The sequence below is a fragment of the Oncorhynchus mykiss genome, chromosome 3, assembly GCF_013265735.2.
Source record: "Oncorhynchus mykiss isolate Arlee chromosome 3, USDA_OmykA_1.1, whole genome shotgun sequence".
Taxonomy (NCBI): domain Eukaryota; kingdom Metazoa; phylum Chordata; class Actinopteri; order Salmoniformes; family Salmonidae; genus Oncorhynchus; species Oncorhynchus mykiss.
The window spans coordinates 16,612,828-16,631,161 of NC_048567.1; the positions used below are offsets into that span (position 1 = coordinate 16,612,828).

Sequence of the window (18,334 nt, forward strand, 5' to 3'; positions counted from 1 at the left end):
AGCATGTGTGTACATGTAATGTGTGTGGTGTACGAGTGCATGGTGAGTATGCCTGTGTGAGAACTCCACCTACACTGAGGAGCCCACTAGTTTGTTCTCTCCAGTTTGATGGGTCCTCTCTGTGAGATGAAAGGTGCAGGCCTGTCACAGCGACCCAGCACCAGAGAAGTGTACAGTGGCTCAGCTCAGCAGTGGAGGTAAAGAGCCACCTAGTGGCCAGGTTAGGGTACAGCAGGACAGCTCTCCTCCGCACCTCTTTTGGTGCGGAGGAGAGGCACCCTATTCCCTATATAGTGTATTACTTTTGAATCCAGTGAACCCAGATTGAGCCGTTTTAGAGCCATGGCCATGAGTCCATCGTGGCTTTACAGCCATCTAGAGCCATTGCCAGCAGCATACCACTGCTGGTTTGCTTCTGAAGCTAAGCAGGGTTGGTCCTGGTCAGTCCTTGGATGGGAGACCAGATGCTGCTGGAAGTGGTGTTGGAGGGCCAGTAGGAGGCACTCTTTCCTCTGGTCTAAAAAGTGACACTGCCCTGCCGTCTTTCGGATGGGACGTTAAACGGGTGTCCTGACTCTCGTTAAACGGGTGTCCTGACTCTCAGGTCATTAAAGATCCCATGGCACCGATTGTAAGAGTAGGGGTGTTAACCCCAGTGTCCTGGCTAAATTCCCAATCTGGCCCTCGAACCATCACGGTCACCTAATAATCCCCAGTTTACAATTGGCTCATTCGTCCCCCTCCTCTCCCCTGTAACTATTCCCCAGGTCGTTGCTGCAAATGAGAAAGTGTTCTCAGTCATCTTACCTGGTAAAATAACGGATAAATAAATACAAATAAATCTGTTCTAGTCAGTGAAGTGGTGTCTATGGCCGGTACACCAGTATGTATGGTGTAGGTCTATTGTATGGTGCTGAGAGTGCTTGTTTTAGTTAGAGATGTTGACTTGTATTGAAGGCCAGTCTCATTTAGTGGAGAGGTACTGAGAGGTGCTCTAGTGTAGACTGCAGACAGGAAAGAGGCATTGCGATGGATGGATGCCCATTGATGTGGATGAAAGGATGATGACTCTGTCTCTCTCCCCTTCTCTCCCATCCACCCCTCTCTCTTCCTCTCCCCCTCTCCCATCCATCTTGTTTTTTATCTGTCACTCTCTCTGGACTCTAGGGGGGTGTGTGTGGTGGTGGTAGTGAAGTGTATCTTTCATCTTCTGTACTATACAGTACTGTGTCTTTGATGGGGTTTCATGTCCTGTTGCGTTGACAGGGTGTCTGTCGGAGGGAAGCGTTTTTCTCTGTAGACGTTCAGACGCGGCGGAGACGCTAGGCCACCTGGGACTCCACGCCGCCCGCCTGCCGATACACAAGACCTCAACGCGCTCATTAATGTCTATATTTGCCTTCGTTTGGGGCTATTTTTACACCGCCGATGATCTTATGAACATGTCTGAGCTGCCGTGACGATCTGTCGCTACTGTACGCCCAAGCTGATAGCGCAGACCAAAGAGTGATAAACTGCAATGAGACAGAAACACACTCAGAGAACACACACACAAACACACAGTCGGATACAGGTAACACACTCAATCACTGACAACCACAAGATGACTGGATGTGTAATACAGGGCTGTAGATAAACAGACAGAAGGGTGCAAGAAAAGTACTGCAAAGGAAAATAAACATTTTAGTATAAAAGCTAATTTGCAGTCTGGTAGCCTCATAGCCTGAGGGACCGGTCTGACATGTAACCGTGGTCATGCAAACCAACCCACTCTCTCTCATCGTCCTGTTTAATTGCTACATCATCAGGTTGTAAAAGGCTGAGTTGAGTGTGTGGTTCCGCTGTGCCTCCCACCGTGTTCCTCTGAGAAAACAAAGAACTGTTATCACACACTGTGCCTGGCTTTCATCTCCTCTCTCCACACACACACACACACACACACACACACGCGCACACGCACACACACACACACATGCACACACACACACGCACACACACACGCGCAGACGATTCACACATTACATGTAAGCACATAACACACTGTACACTCAGGCCATGTGCATGCAAACCCCTCCACCCCGTACATAGACCTACGTTCTGTTTATACTGTGCTGGATGTACTGTACCCAGAGGAAATGTTTTGATCAGACACAAAGGTAGAGATGGAGCAAGAGCGATAGGAAAAAAGAGAGCGGTAAAGTGGAGTAGAGTGTGAGTAAGTGGCAGCTCCTCCACCAGCTCCTGCGCCCGCTCCGTCAGCTCCTCCTCCCGCTCTGCCAGCTCCTCCTCCCCTCCGCCAGCTCCTCCGCCTGCTCCGCCTGCACCTGTGCCCGCTCCGCCAGCTCCTCCTCCCACTCCGCCAGCGCCTGCTCCCCCTCCGCCAGCGCCTCCGCCTGCTCCGCCAGCTCCTGTGCCCGCTCCGCCAGCTCCTCCTCCCGCTCCTCCAGCTCCTCCTCCCACTCCACCATTTCCGCCAGCTCCTGCGCCAACTCCTGTGCCCGCTCCGCCAGCTCCTCCGCCAGCCCTGCACCCACTCCACCAGATCCTCCGCCAGCTCCGCCAGCTCCGCCAGCTCCTCCGCCAGTTCCACCTGCTCCTCCACCCGCTCCTCCAGCTCCTCCTCCCGCTCCGCCAGCTCCTCCTCCCCCTCCGCCAGCTCCTGCACCAGCTCCTGCGCCAGCTCCTGCGCCAGCTCCTGCGCCCACTCCGCCAGCTCCTCCGCCAGCTCCTGCGCCAGCTCCTGCACCCGCTCCACCAGCTCCTCCTCCCGCTCCGCCAGCTCTGCCAGCTCCTCCGCCTGCTACGCCAGCTCCGCCAGTTCCTCCTGCTCCTCCGCCCGCTCCTCCAGCCCCTCCGCCGGCTCCTCCACCCGCTCCGCTGGCTCCTCTGCCCGCTCCTCTGCCCACTCCGCCAGCTCCTCCGCCCGTTCCGCCAAAGCCTGTCAAAGTAAGGGGCCAAACATTGACTATCAAGGGCTGGCCAAATGAAATCAACAATTAACCATTCTGTCTGTTGCAATCTTGCTAAGTAAATTAACACTTCATTGCATGCTGAGTTGTGCTTGTGGGTATCACTGTTGGCAGTGGTGGAGGGAGCTAGTTATGTAGATCTGAATAACAGAAGAGCTGGCAGTATTACAGAGAATGGAGTGATGATAGTATTGCCTAGTGCATCAGTATAGACTAGATAGCTACAGGACGGTCCAATGGAGTCAGGGCTATGTGCTGTATGTTTGTACAGGGACATTGCATCCTAATTGTTGATGTTTCTTTTATATCACTTGCACAGGCAGTTGACTTTTAGCTAGTTGTATTGTGTGTGGAGTTTGATGTCAGTTTTACTGAGCCCTAACATGATATACAACCGGTGTCATACTGTGGTTAACGGTGTGTGTCTAGTTGGAGCCGTGGTAGTGGTGTGCGTGCCGTGTGTATACAGTGCTCTGATGCCTCAGGCTTGGCCGCTCCTTGACGCTTAGCATCATCTCTCTCTCGCAAACTCATACACAGATACACTTAGGTACACCCATCTAGTACCGGGTCAGGCCCCCCTTTGCCTCCAGAACAGCCTGAATTCTCTGGGGCATGGAAACATTGCCTAATTGGTGTCAAGGGACATACTCGTGTGCCAGGAAGACATTGCCTTATCTGACAAATCCCGGTTCCTGTTGCGTCATGCTGATGGCAGAGTCAGGATTTGGTGTCAGCAGCATGACTCCATGGCCCCACCCAGCCTGGTGTTAATGGTACAGGCTGGTGGTGTAATGGTGTGGGGAATGTTTTTCCACTCCCCAATTGTCTAGTGTTGGTGATTGCGTGCCCACTGGAGCCACTTCTTCTTATTTTTAGCTGATATGCGTGGAACCCGGTGTGGTCGTCTGCTGCAATAGCTCGTCCGTGCGTTCCGAGATGCTGTTCTGCAGTCCTGCATACCACTGTTGTAATGCACAGTTATTTGCCTGTTTGTGGCCTGCCTGTTACCTTGCACGATTCTTGCCATTCTCCTTCGACCTCACATCAACGAGCTGTTTTCACCCACAGGACTGCCGTCCTGCATGAAAAGCCCAGGAGGCCGACCGTTTCTGAGACACTGGAACCGGCGTGCCTAGCACCGATTATCATACCACACTCAGTCACTTAGGTCACTCGTTTGGCCCATTTTAACATTGAATTGAACAGTAACTGAGTGCCTCAATCCCTGTATGCCTGCATTATATAGCAGGTCACTCACTGCCACTTGACTCACTGTCTGTAGGAGAGGACCATTTTCGTGAACTGGGTGGTGTACATAATAAACTGACCCGACAGTGTAATACCCGATACTACATTAGCATACATGATCATGTTTATTGAAAGACATTCTCCGCAGGGATACTTTCTTAGACACACACCACTCTGTTGTGAGGGTATAGTAGGTAAGGTGGTTAAGGAGGAACATGAATGGAGAACTCATTCAGATAAGCAGTGTATTCATCGTCTGTAAAGAATAGTTTGTGAAGAAAAGCCTTGTTTGTGAAGAGCCATTTGTTAAAGACGTCCTTCAGCCATTTTTGGACTTTTACTGTTGAAAAGCAATATCCTAAGTGTAAGTACAGTAAAGTACACACACTAAAGGGTAGAAAAAGATACATGTTTTGAGCAATATAGTGTTTTTTAGGCACAACTGCAAAGTCCAAGGAGTAGGGCATTCACTGTGTTGGTTTGATGGGAATCTGTTATTGTCTTCACCTCTTGCTTGAGGAACAATAGAGGGGCAATAGAGGACAAAAGAGGAAAGCCCAACCCCCCCACTTGTGCTATGTCATGACTTACCTGGACCACCTATTGAGATGCACCTTTTGTTAAGTAAATCAGGTGTTCCGGAAACACAATTGGTATTTAAATCTGAGTGGGAGCCAATGTGCAATTTGGCGCATGTACTGTACACACAGAGAAACACTTTCTCTCCCTCAACACCCACACACACACACACACGCAGACAGATGCTAGCTATAATGGGCTTTTTCCTCTGTGCTCTCTCTCTGACCTCCGTTTAGTTGTCCAGAGAGAGATAAAGCTGATGAGCAGGCCATTATTACTGCCTGGCCAGGTCACCACCTCACCTCTCGGCCTGCATGTGCCTTAGTGTGCACATGCTGCATATGTGTGTACTTGAAACAAGGTTTAAAAAATGTAGTTACTTTCAGTTAAATTACTGGTCCTTAAACTAACAGAGAAGCAGCTATTAAAGCTGAAATAAAACCTCAACTTAGTGTTACAGGGTTTTATCAGATACTAAAGGACACTGACTGATACTGGCCCAGCAGGATCAATACAACAGCTGTTTTATAGATCTGTCTGAACTACACTACAGATGTGTGATAATAACTCTATTGGGTAGCGGTCTGGACACCTTGATGGTGCCCTCTAGCAGCTGCAGTGGGGAGTTGGGTCTGAATAAGTACACAGTACGCAGTTGACATGTTGTGCCGACTGTGGCCGAAATGTATCTTTGACCTCTGATCCTTGGGGGTAGTCGGCAATGCTTTATTGGCATGACAACGTACTTGTTAAAGCAATACTCCCTCTACATCCTTCTCCCTCTCTTCTACATACCCAGGCTGATTGTGTTCTCTCTTTCCTTCTCTCCTGATTGTGTTCTCTCAGTCCTTCCCTCCCACCTCTGACTGTTCCCTCTCTCTCCTTCCCTCCCACCTCTGACTGTTCCCTCTCTCTCCTTCCCTCCCACCTCTGACTGTTCCCTCTCTCTCCTTCCCTCCCCCAGATCCAGCGTTCCAGGAACAAGCAGATGAAGGAGATGTTCCCAGATGGTTTTGGGATCCACCACGCTGGGATGCTGCGTGCTGACCGTAGCCTGATGGAGAGCATGTTCTCCAGGGGTTACCTCAAGGTTCTGTGCTGTACTGCCACTCTGGCCTGGGGAGTCAACCTGCCTGCACACGCTGTCATCATCAAGGTCAGTTTGTGCGTGCGCGTGCGTTTCAAATTCCGCTAGTCGTATGAACAGGATACACATGGTATACACTGTCCAACAAAATGCTTACTTTCATTGGGTGAGTGTGCTTGTGGTAGTTTGTTAGTTTGTATGTGCGAGGGAGTTTTCCCGTCTGATTGAGGTATGAACTTGTAAGTCTCTATCATGTGCCCTTTACTCTTAGAAGACGGTAAGTCTGTGTAGGTGTCTGTACTAAAACACGCAGACGTTTGCCTCATTAGGACTGTATAATCTCTCCAAAGCCACTCATATCCGGCCTCTCTTGTTCCCGTGGTAACAACAGGGCACCCAAATCTACGATACTAAGTGTGGTACCCTGGTGGACCTGGGCATCCTGGATGTGATGCAGATCTTCGGGCGTGCCGGGCGGCCCCAGTTCGACAAGTACGGCGAGGGCACCATCATCATGGCACATGACAAGCTGAGCCACTACCTCACCCTGCTCACCCAGCAGAACCCCATAGAGAGCCAGTTCCTAGAGACCATGGCTGACAACCTCAACGCTGAGGTAGGGACACACACGCCACCGTCAATAATATAGCTCTTACTAACCGATCACACATCTTTGGGACCTCTCCTTTAACAATCATACCAGTGTTTCCACTGCAGTCATTTAGCTGTGGCGCTGCACCACACCAAAATCATTGCTGCAACACAAAATAAAAATGAAACATTGAAGATGCTAGAACAGTCCAAATGTACTTTTCCTCTGCAAACATCCCCATAGTTAAATAGTTTTTGCATTTACTTAGTCGCCTTGTTGTTGTGCGTTCTATCCAAGGTAAATATTCCTCTCAAGGCACATTGCAGTTGCGAGTGCCATAGGGAGGGGAACATCCATTCTGACAAGCAGTCAATGCACAACAATTCATAATGTAATAGTGGGACTCCTACTTTATTTCCCAACTCCTAAATATGCTCAAACTGCACCAGCAGCAGCATGGGTTAAACTCAGCAGTCATTCTCACTGTGCATAGGGGAGAGTGGGCTAAATGTAACACAGGGCAATTATAGGGTAACTTAAAACGCCACTCGATTTTGGGGAGTGATTTAAAAAATGGCCATGAGGCAGATGTAACTCTTAGTTGTTCAAGAGTAGTGGCAATCAGGGAAAGGGGGTTCTGTGAGAAGTACAGGCAGGTGGTGTGTTACCCCGGTTAGTGTTTTACCCTGTGTTTATGCAATTTTGGGGGGACATAAAATGCATCATTATGAATGATCAGCCCAATAGGGTAAATGCAGATAGGCAATCACATGCTTCAACATATTTATTTCTAGCCACTATGCTGCATCAGTTAGGCTACAGGTGATAATGCTTATTGCTAATAGCATACATGATAATATGGAACATGTATAGGCTATATGCATGGTCCAAAATGTTAAAAATATACTTTTTATTTTATTTTTGCATTGTAATTTCAGCTTAGTGGCTGTTTTATCTAGTGGAGATCGCTCTGTCATTTCCTGGTTGCTAAAATTCTACACTGTTAACTCAGTTAATTCAGTTTATGTGAGAAAACAAGCACTGAATAGTGTCGGGAATCATTGTACCATCTAAATCGCTGTGAAATGTATTTTCAATAACAAAAAATATTGTTTTTGCAGCTGTTTGAAGCTGGTGGACCAAAACGATATTTCACGGCGACCTGTGTTTGACAGCAGATGCCACTGGCCCCCTTCAATCATGTTCTCTTCTCATCTCCAACCAATACCCTTTTCACGAAATGAACACAGTACAGTAAGTCACCACTAGATGGCACCCACCTCAAAGTTTCAATGAGGACTTATTGAGAAGGAATCAATGGTGAGTATGGAATCTCCACCAGGTGCTGTAAGGGGGCTGAAATGACTGAATGTGATGTTATTGATCTCTCTCTCTCTTTCTCCCTCTCTCTGCAGGTGTCACTAGGGACTGTGACTAACGTGGAGGAAGCAGTGAGGTGGATGAGTTACCTGTACATCTGCATGAGAGCCAACCCTCTGGCCTACGGGATCAACCACAAGGCCTACCAGGTACACACACATGCATGTGCATACACACACACGTGTACACACTCATGTGTACATACATAATGTGCACTCTCTTCTCTTATTGTCTAGCTCTCTGTGTTAGATGGACCCAGGTCTGGAGCTGTATCGTAAGGAACTGGTGGTGATGGCAGGGTTAAACTGTTCTGTCTCTGTGTTAGATGGACCCAGGTCTGGAGCTGTACTGTAAGGAACTGGTGATGATGTCAGAGTTAAACTAGGGGTGGCAGGGTAGCCTAGTGGTTAGAGCGTTTGATTAGTATCCGGAAGGTTGCAAGTTCAAACCCCGAGCTGACAATCTGTCGTTCTGCCCCTGAACAGGCAGTTAACCCACTGTTCCTAGGCCATCATTGAAAATAAGATTTTTTTATTGACTGACTTGCCTAGTTAAATAAAGATTAAATAAAATAAAAACTGTTCTGTCTCTGTGTTAGATGGACCCAGGTCTGGAGCTGTACTGTAAGGAAATGGTGATGATGTCAGGGTTTAACTGTTCTGTCTCTGTGTTAGATGGACCCAGGTCTGGAGCTGTACTGTAAGGAAATGGTGATGATGGCAGGGTTAAACTGTTCTGTCTCTGTGTTAGATGGACCCAGGTCTGGAGCTGTATCGTAAGGAACTGGTGGTGATGGCAGCCAGGAAACTGGACAAGGCCGGGATGATCCGTTTCGAGGAGAGGACAGGATACTTCACTTCCACTGACCTGGGCAGAACCAACCGGGCACTTCTATATCAAATACAACACCATGGAGGTACACCAGAGTTCCTTAACATGATGTTATATGTACTATGTTGTATTGTACACTGAGTGTATAAAACATTAAGAACACCTGCTCTTTCCATGACATACAGTACCAGTCAAAGTTTGGACACACCTACTCATTCCATGGTTTTTCTTTATTTAGACTATTTTCTTCATTGTAGATTAATAGTGCAGACATCAAAACGATGAAATGACATATATGGAATCATGTAGCAACCACAAAAGTGTTCAACAAATCAAAATACATTTTAGATTTTAGATTCTTCAAAGTAGCCACTCTTTGCCTTGATGGCAGGTTTGCACACTCTTGGCATTCTCTCAACCAGCCTCATGAAGTAGTCACCTGGAATGTATTTCAATTAACATGGGCCAGCATCCCTGTGGAAAGCTTTCGACATCTTGTAGAGTCCATGCCCCGACAAATGGAATATTTTCTGGGAGCAAAAGGGGATGCAACTGAATATTAGTAAGGTGTTCCTAATGTTTGGTTTACTCCAATGTATTATATTATTGTAACCGGGTATAGATACCCTTCTGTGTAGGTGTAGTATGGCATGGTATTATCTACAAAAAAACTAATCATGAATGGTGGTACAGTAACATGCAATATACAACTAGATAACAGCTGTTCCTTATGTCATGTTTGTGTTTGTCCACCTCCTCCTCCATGCAGACGTTCAACGAGCTGTTCAACTCCCAGAAGACAGAGGCTGACATCCTCAGCATCGTCTCCAAGACGAGGAGTTTGAACAGGTCAAGGTGAGAGTTCACAGGTCACACCGTGAGGTCACTCATCACACATTATAGACTACTGCAGGACACCTGCTCAACAGTATAGCAAGGTCTTGATATAGTTTAGTACCCAGGTGGAAGTGCTCCTGACTGTGTGTGTGTGTGTGTGTGTGTGTGTGTGTGTGTGTGTGTGTGTGTGTGTTTTTCAAGGTGCGTGATGAGGAGATGGAGGAACTAGAACAGATGCTGTGTAACTACTGTGAGCTGCCTGCTGCAGGCGGAGTGGAGAACGGATACGGCAAGATCAGCATCCTACTGCAGACCTACATCGGCCGGAGAGGTGGACAGCTTCTCCCTCATCTCAGACCTGTCCTACGTAGCACAGGTGGGTTACAGGCACAGCACCACACACAGCACCACACACATACTACACACAGCACCACACACAGCACCACACACACACAGCACCACACACAGCACCACACACAGCACCACACACACACTACACACACAGCACCACACACACACTACACACAGCACCACACACACAGCACCACACACACACTACACACAGCACCACACACACAGCACCACGCACACACTACACACAGCACCACACACACAGCACCACACACATACTACACACAGCACCACACACAGCACCACACACATACTACACACAGCACCACACACACACTACACACAGCACCACACACACAGCACCACACACACACTACACACAGCACCACACACACAGCACCACACACACACTACACACAGCACCACACATATGCTACACACAGCACCACACACAGCACCACACACATACCACACACAGCACCACACACATACTACACACAGCACCACACACAGCACCACACACACACTACACACATATGCTCTCTCTCCATCTGTTTCTCACATATACACACACACTCATACAAACTGAACCATACCTGAATAAACTTCAACTTGTGTACATACTCTGCTTCACCCCCAAACTGAGCTAGCCTAGCCCCTCTGAGGGGTTCAGCTCTACCCCTGTGTCCCCTGCTAGGCCGCAGCCCCTGCCAAGACTTCCCCTTCCCTCAGCCAGCAGCATATGGCGTCCACATCCTAGAGCAGACTGTTGTACTGATAGGGGTTTAGAAATGGTGTCTTAACTAATCATATAGTACACATCCATAAACTGGTTTCCTGTTTGTACCAGCATCTCCATCGTTTCAGAGGGATCATGAGGCTTTCATGAACTGTCACAGTTAATCTGCCATGCCGGCATCTCTGCATTATGCTCTTTATGAAAATCAAATGCTTTGATATATCTGATGGAATGTAATATGTTTGGCTGGTGCATATTTCACAATGACTGATAGCCTGGAATCTTTTTTACATTTGTAGTTTTTTTTCTCCCCGCATCCCATCGCCTCTTCCCATCCCCTCTTCCCATCCCCTCTTCCCATCCCCTCTGCTGAACCCATCTATCCATGGTTTCCGCGGTAACTGATTCCATGTGGCTGAATATTTGGAATTGTTCACAGCAAATTCCCTCTTTGCTCCTATTTCGCCCGATTTCAGATGTTCAGCCGGTTTGGATTGCTGTGGCCGGGAGGCAGGCAGCCATAGTGGAATAGAGGGGATCTGATGGTTAATCCAGACTGAGGACTGATAGGTCCTGCTCCCGCATGATACTGCCACTACACACCAACAGAGACACACACACACACACACACACACACACACACACACACACACACACACACACACACACACACACACACACACACACACACACACACACACACACACACACACACACACACACACAAGCACAGAGATAAAGTTGCATACATACAGATATGTGCGCACACTCACAAACACTGGCAGACTCACCATCTCTCTCTCTCTCTCTCACACACACACACACACACACACACACACACACACACACACACACACACACACACACACACACACACACACACACACACACACACAGACACAGACACAGACACAGACACACACAGACACACACACACACACACTCTCTCTCTCTACCAGGGGCTAACTCCCTGTCTCTCATGCATACCCACACACTCCTCAATGGCTTTAGCAACTGGATGATAGATAGAGCTGTTCTGCAGGCCGGTGCACTTGACCGCAGGACACCAGGAGTTCTCCTGAGAGAGTAGATTATTGTACATGAGCGCTGAGAGACCTGAGACCACAGTTCACCTGTGTTTACTGCATGCTCTTAAAGACACATGCACACAAAATAACTGGAGGAGGAAGGCAGCTTAATCATGAAGTTAGTCAATCTCAATAATCTCCCTGGTTGGAACTATGCTGGTGCTGTGACTCGGACTGTGAGGCCTGATGTGTTTTGGCTGTTGGTTGTTATTTGGAGTATGAGTGTAGGCTCAGTAAGGGTGTGAGTGTAGGGTCAGTAAGAGTGTAAGTGTAGGCTCCGTAAGGGTGTGAGTGTAGGCTCAGTAAGGGTGTGAGTGTAGGCTCAGTAAGTGTGTGAGTGTAGGCTCAGTAAGGGTGTGAGTGTAGGCTCAGTAAGGGTGTGAGTGTAGGGTCAGTAAGGGTGTCAGTGTAGGCTCAGTAAGGGTGTGAGTGTAGGCTCAGTAAGGGTGTGAGTGTAGGCTCAGTAAGGGTGTGAGTGTAGGCTCAGTAAGGGTGTGAGTGTAGGCTCAGTAAGGGTGTAAGTGTAGGGTTTTCTCTCCAGAGGGTTTGATGTAGGAGTGCGGTTGCCCTAGTGGCCTTTTAACCAGCAGCAGACCAACATCTGGCCCAGCTGGTGTTTCTGTGTCTCTACCTATCTATATGCCTGTCTCTATGTCTGCCTGCCTGTCTCTGTCCATCCTCCCACTCAACCACATGTCCCGGACAGAAGCAGATCTGACCAATCTATCACAGATAGCAGCCTTGCCCCGACTTATCCATCACAACAGAGCCAGGCCCAACAAATCAATCCCAGCACGGCCAATCCATCATGTCATTAACACCTGCCCAAATCAATAAGAGCCCAGCCACGTCAAATCTGACCAGTTTATCAGCGAGCAGCGCCAACCACCTGACCCATCTGTCAGGACAGACATGAGCAATTCATCATCGCACAGCCAGGCCTGACCCATGTTTCAGAACAGAGCCTGATCATACCAGTCCCGCGGCTCTCGATCAGACATGATTAATCGTCCTACATCTTGATGGATTATTTCAGTCTCTGCATGACTCTCTCTGTCCTGCTGTACCCATTGTAGAACACTGCTCTAAGTCTGGCTGTAGCCTGTGTGTTTTTACACCTGCTGTAATACACTACTCCAATTGTGACTGTCCTTGTTTTTCTACTATAGAATGCCACTCAAATTGTAACTGTGTGTGTATTTCGTCCCTGTGTAGAACGCAGCTCGTATCGTCAGGGCTCTGTTTGAGATTGCTCTGAGGAAACGCTGGCCTGCCATGACCTACCGCCTGCTCAACCTGTGTAAAGTGATAGACAAGTGTCTGTGGGGCTTCACTCACCCCCTGAGACAGTTCTCCATCCTGCCTCACAACGTGCTGGCCCGTCTGGAGGAGAAGAAACTGTGGACAAACTGAAAGATATGCAGAAGGACGAGATAGGTGAGACGATACTGGGCCAGGTGTGGTTCACTACCAAATTAGACACAATTCTATTGTGTTCTGTAGATGTGTGTGTGTGTGTGTGTGTGTGTGTGTGTGTGTGTGTGTGTGTGTGTGTGTGTGTGTGTGTGTGTGAGAGAGTATGCGCTCGCTCGCGCAGCGTGCTATACCTCTCCCCTCTCTCTCTGTGTCCCAGGTCACATGCTCCACCATGTGAACATCGGGTTGAAGGTGAAGCAGTGTGTCCACCCTTCCATACTGATGGAGGCCACCATCCAACCAATCACACGCACCGTGTTCAGGATCCGCCTCCAGATCACCCCCGACTTCCAGTGGCACGACCAGGTAACCATGTCGACCTCACCTAGGATCACCTCGATGTCTCTCGCTCTCTCTCTCTCCCTCACACACACACAGTACACAAACAGTAGGCATTATCAGAGCACTCTTTAAGTGTGTCTAAATGCTGTTAACAGTAGAAATGTGTTAGTGTGAAGTGTCAGTAGTCTGTCAGTATGGAGCTGTCCTCTCCACCAATGGCCCTGCTCCTTTCCTCCTCCAGCCAGTGGTAGATTAATAAGTGAAAAGTGGGAATCTCGCTGCTGTTCTACCTCTGTAGCTTCTGAAAATAAACGAGGTGGAGCAGCCAGCTGCTGAAACAACCCTGAAGCGTCTGATTCCCATCACTGTGTTTCCCTCCTCGTCACAGACTTTACCTCTGGAAGTGTACTGGTTGAGGGCTCTTCTTTTCTTTTGATGGTTAAAATGAAGGTTTATTTAAAGGGGAGATGGCTGATTCTAGATCAGTGTTTAGGTGCATCACCTTCTTGTACTATTATCCTGCGGCTTTAATACTACATGTGAGTGAGGCTATAGAATCTCTATGGAGATTGGAGAATGTCATTGAGGCAGATGACTCCTGTAGTTTGTGAGGGAGTCAGGGTGGAATAGGAGGCCCGCTGTAGCCAGGCTGTGTATGAAGATGAATGTTTGTGTGATTAGCGATGCATGCTCTGCTCATGGGAGAGTTGTAATGGGACACCCCCAGCTTAGCCAGTGATCCCTGCTGCATATGTACACACGCCTTGCCGCGCAAGCTAGCCACGACACATGTAGAGACACATGAGATCTCCTTCTCCCTAACTCTAACCCAAGCCACAGACTCCAGGATCATGACTCATTCTAATAGGGAGTTGGATGTCGTTTTCTAATATTAATGTGTGGTTCCCCACTCCCTTTAGTGTTTTTCTAATTTGGGGTCATCCGAATGTTGTGTATTTATCATGAGTAGGACCCAGAATTGTTCCTGGTTCAGGTCACATGGTTGGGAATAACTCCTAGCCCTAATCAAGAGTAGTGTCCCTGATATCTTTAGACATTTACACAAGAGGGCTAGGGACCAGGCCAGAAGATGACATTATAGCTGTTGTTTTAGTGTGTTTGTCTGTGCAAACTGGACTGTCTCCTCTCTCCATGTGTCATAAAGCAGTCTCCTGGACCTGTGGTCTGTTAGCCAGCCAGCAGTTGTTTCCACAGCAGTGGAAAGGAATTAGCGTACAGTGTTCTACAGGGGGTCAGTGCCGAGCAGAGAAATGCACAGTACAGTGCACCTCCTACTGGGGAGAGAGGAGAGGATAGGGCTGATGTTTCTGTTTGGAGTCACCCCAAAACCCATTCCTGAACGTTTTACACACATACACACATACACACATGCACCACAACACACGCACCTACTAACAAATACACAAGTACATTGCTTTGTTTTGAATTGCTACTATCTGGTTAAACAACCTGGGAGTGCTCTGATCTTCTAATGCCACTGATTCTTCATGCTTCTGCCCTCCTCTCCTCTGCCTCTCCTCTCCTCTCTCCTCTGCCTCTCCTCTCTCCTCTGCCTCTCTCCTCTGCCTCTCTCCTCTCTCCTCTGCCTCTCTCCTCTGCCTTTCTCCTCTGCCTTTCTCCTCTCTCCTCTGCCTCTCCTCTCTCCTCTGCCTCTCCTCTCCTCTCTCCTCTCTTAGTGTCATGGTTCAGTGGGAGAGGTCTGGTGGCTGTGGGTGGAGGACCCCATCATCTACCATTCAGAGTATCTGCTCCTACAGAAGAAATAGGTGGGTTTCTGGGTACCATTAACTTCTAGAATGTGTCTGAGAGCCACTCCTGTGTTCCCTTCGGGCAAAGGTTGCCCCTAACTACAGATCTAGGATCAGATTACCTGACCCATAATCCTAACCTTAACCATTACGGGTATGGAATATATCTGACCCTGTATCAGTGGATATGGTTGAGCCTAGTCTTTCTTACCTTGTGTGTGTTTTCCCCACAGACGCTGTGTCAGACCGCTGGCTGGGCTCAGAGGCTGTCTGCATTATCAACTTCCAACACCTCATCCTGCCTGAGAGACATCCCCCACATACTGGTACTGTACAACAGACTCACACGCACAGACAGACCAACCCTCAGAGGTGTACAGATGAAACAACTCTTCATACTTCACACATACACCTTTCTTTGTCTTTTTTTCCTTGACAAAGCATACATTGTCTCAATGTTGCCCTGTGGATTCTCAGAGCTGCTGGACCTGCAGCCGTTGCCCATCACCGCCCTGGGGAACCCGGAGTACGAGAGTCTGTACAAGTTCACCCACTTCAATCCCATCCAGACACAGATCTACCACACCGACACCAACGTCCTGCTGGGGGCGCCAACGGGCTCCGGTAAAACCATCGCTGCCGAGTTGGCCATGTTCCGAGTCTTCAACCAGTACCCTACCTCCAAGCTGTGTCTGCCCTCCTTCACTCTATCTCTCTCTCTTTTTCTCTTTCTATGTCGCTATACATTTCTCTCTGTTTATATCCTTGCTCTGTGTGTGTTCTCAGGTGGTGTACATTGCCCCTCTGAAAGCTCTGGTCAGGGAGAGGGTTGAGGACTGGAAGATCAGGATAGAGGAAAAACTGGGGAAGAAGTGAGAGAGACGTGGTTATAACCATGGCATTTCTGTTGCATTCACATCTCCCAACACCATCAGCTGTGGTATATCCATCCATCCATCCATCCATCCATCCATCCATCCATCTATCCATCCATCTATTGTCTCTTTCTTGCTCTCTCCCTCCTTCCCACTCTCCTCGTCCCTAGGGTTGTGGAGCTGACAGGTGATGTGACTCAAGACATGCGGGCCATCGCCGCGGCCGACCTTATCGTGACCACGGTGGAGAAGTGGGACGGCGTGAGTCGCTAAAGGCAGAACCGCAGCTACGTCCAGAAAGTAGCCATACTCATCATCGTTGAGATCCACCTGCTAGGTACCACAGACGAGTTCTATCTAGAAGCATATATAGAGATATTTAATATCTATGGGTATGGTTCTTGCCTCACAAACCCCATGAAATCAAAACTTTTACCCTCATACAAACAGAATGTTCTATAGAGCCTAAACTTTAACCCTCATAAACCCTCATACAAACAGAACGTTCTATAGAGCCTAAACTTTTACCTTCATAAATCCTCATACAAACAGAACGTTCTATAGAGCCTTAACTTTAACCCTCATAAACCCTCATACAAACAGAACGTTCTATAGAGCCTAAACTTTTACCGTCATAAATCCTCATACAAACAGAATGTTCTATAGAGCCTAAACTTTTACCTTCATAAATCCTCATACAAACAGAACGTTCTATAGAGCCTTAACTTTAACCCTCATAAATCCTCATACAAACAGAACGTTCTATAGAGCCTAAACTTTAACCCTCATAAATTCTCATACAAACAGAACGTTCTATAGAGCCTAAACTTTTACCTTCATAAATCCTCATACAAACAGAACGTTCTATAGAGCCTTAACTTTAACCCTCATAAACCCTCATACAAACAGAACGTTCTATAGAGCCTAAACTTTAACCCTCATAAACCCTCATACAAACAGAACGTTCTATAGAGCCTTAACTTTAACCCTCATAAACCCTCATACAAACAGAACGTTCTATAGAGCCTTAACTTTAACCCTCATAAACCCTCATACAAACAGAACGTTCTATAGAGCCTTAACTTTAACCCTCATAAATCCTCATACAAACAGAACGTTCTATAGAGCCTTAACTTTAACCCTCATAAACCCTCATACAAACAGAACGTTCTATAGAGCCTAAACTTTAACCCTCATAAATCCTCATACAAACAGAACGTTCTATAGAGCCTTAACTTTAACCCTCATAAACCCTCATACAAACAGAACGTTCTATAGAGCCTTAACTTTAACCCTCATAAACCCTCATACAAACAGAACGTTCTATAGAGCCTTAACTTTAACCCTCATAAACCCTCATGCAAACAGAACGTTCTATAGAGCCTTAACTTTAACCCTCATAAATCCTCATACAAACAGAATGTTCTATAGAGCCTAAACTTTAACCTTCATAAACCCTCATACAAACAGAACGTTCTATAGAGCCTTAACTTTAACCATCACACAAACAACATTCTTATATAATTCTAAAGAGTTAATAATAATACTACTCTCCATAGTGAAGTGCTTTGTCAAACTTTCTCACACTGGATTGTACCACTGTGTCTCACACTGGTCCATACCACTGTGCCTGTATCCCAGGGGAGGACAGAGGTCCTGTGCTGGAGGTCATAGTGTCCAGGACCAACTTCATCTCCTCCCACACCAACAAGACTGTCCGGTGGTGGGCCTGTCCACGGGTGAGCTCTCCATAGCAACCACATACTAGACACTACAAGCATCGTGAAATGCCGCTCCTGGTAGGAGTTGCACTTAGGCTCAGACCTAGTATCAGTTTCTTATCTGGATCAGGCATTACAACAGTGTTCTACCCTGATCACACCAAGACATCTCCTGAAGTTTAAACCAGCTCACCCTTTCACCTTTTGACCTCCTGTCCTGTGTTCAGATAGACTTCATGTCTCTCTCATCAATTGGAGGTTTTGTAATTGACATTGTTGTTCTCAAGCCAACCAGTAACCACATTTGTGGTGTTAGCCAGTGTTTTTTAGGGTTCATGTATCCGCCTCCCCTTTTCATATTTAATAAATGTATATAATAAGAGTTATTAGAATAATACTGCTGTTTTTGGCAGGGAATCCGTGTAATTGTTTTGACCACAGTATGGTAATGGTTTGGAGTTCTGTTTCTCTGGAGCCATGCTGGAGTTGCTCTGGTAATCAACAGAA

At 47.6% G+C, this 18,334-nt stretch overlaps 1 pseudogene; it reads left to right on the top strand.

Annotated features, from left to right (window-relative positions):
* The first annotated feature begins 6,364 nt into the window (after positions 1-6,364).
* LOC110503770 overlaps positions 6,365-18,334 on the top strand; it is a 55,547-nt pseudogene continuing 43,577 nt past the window's right edge.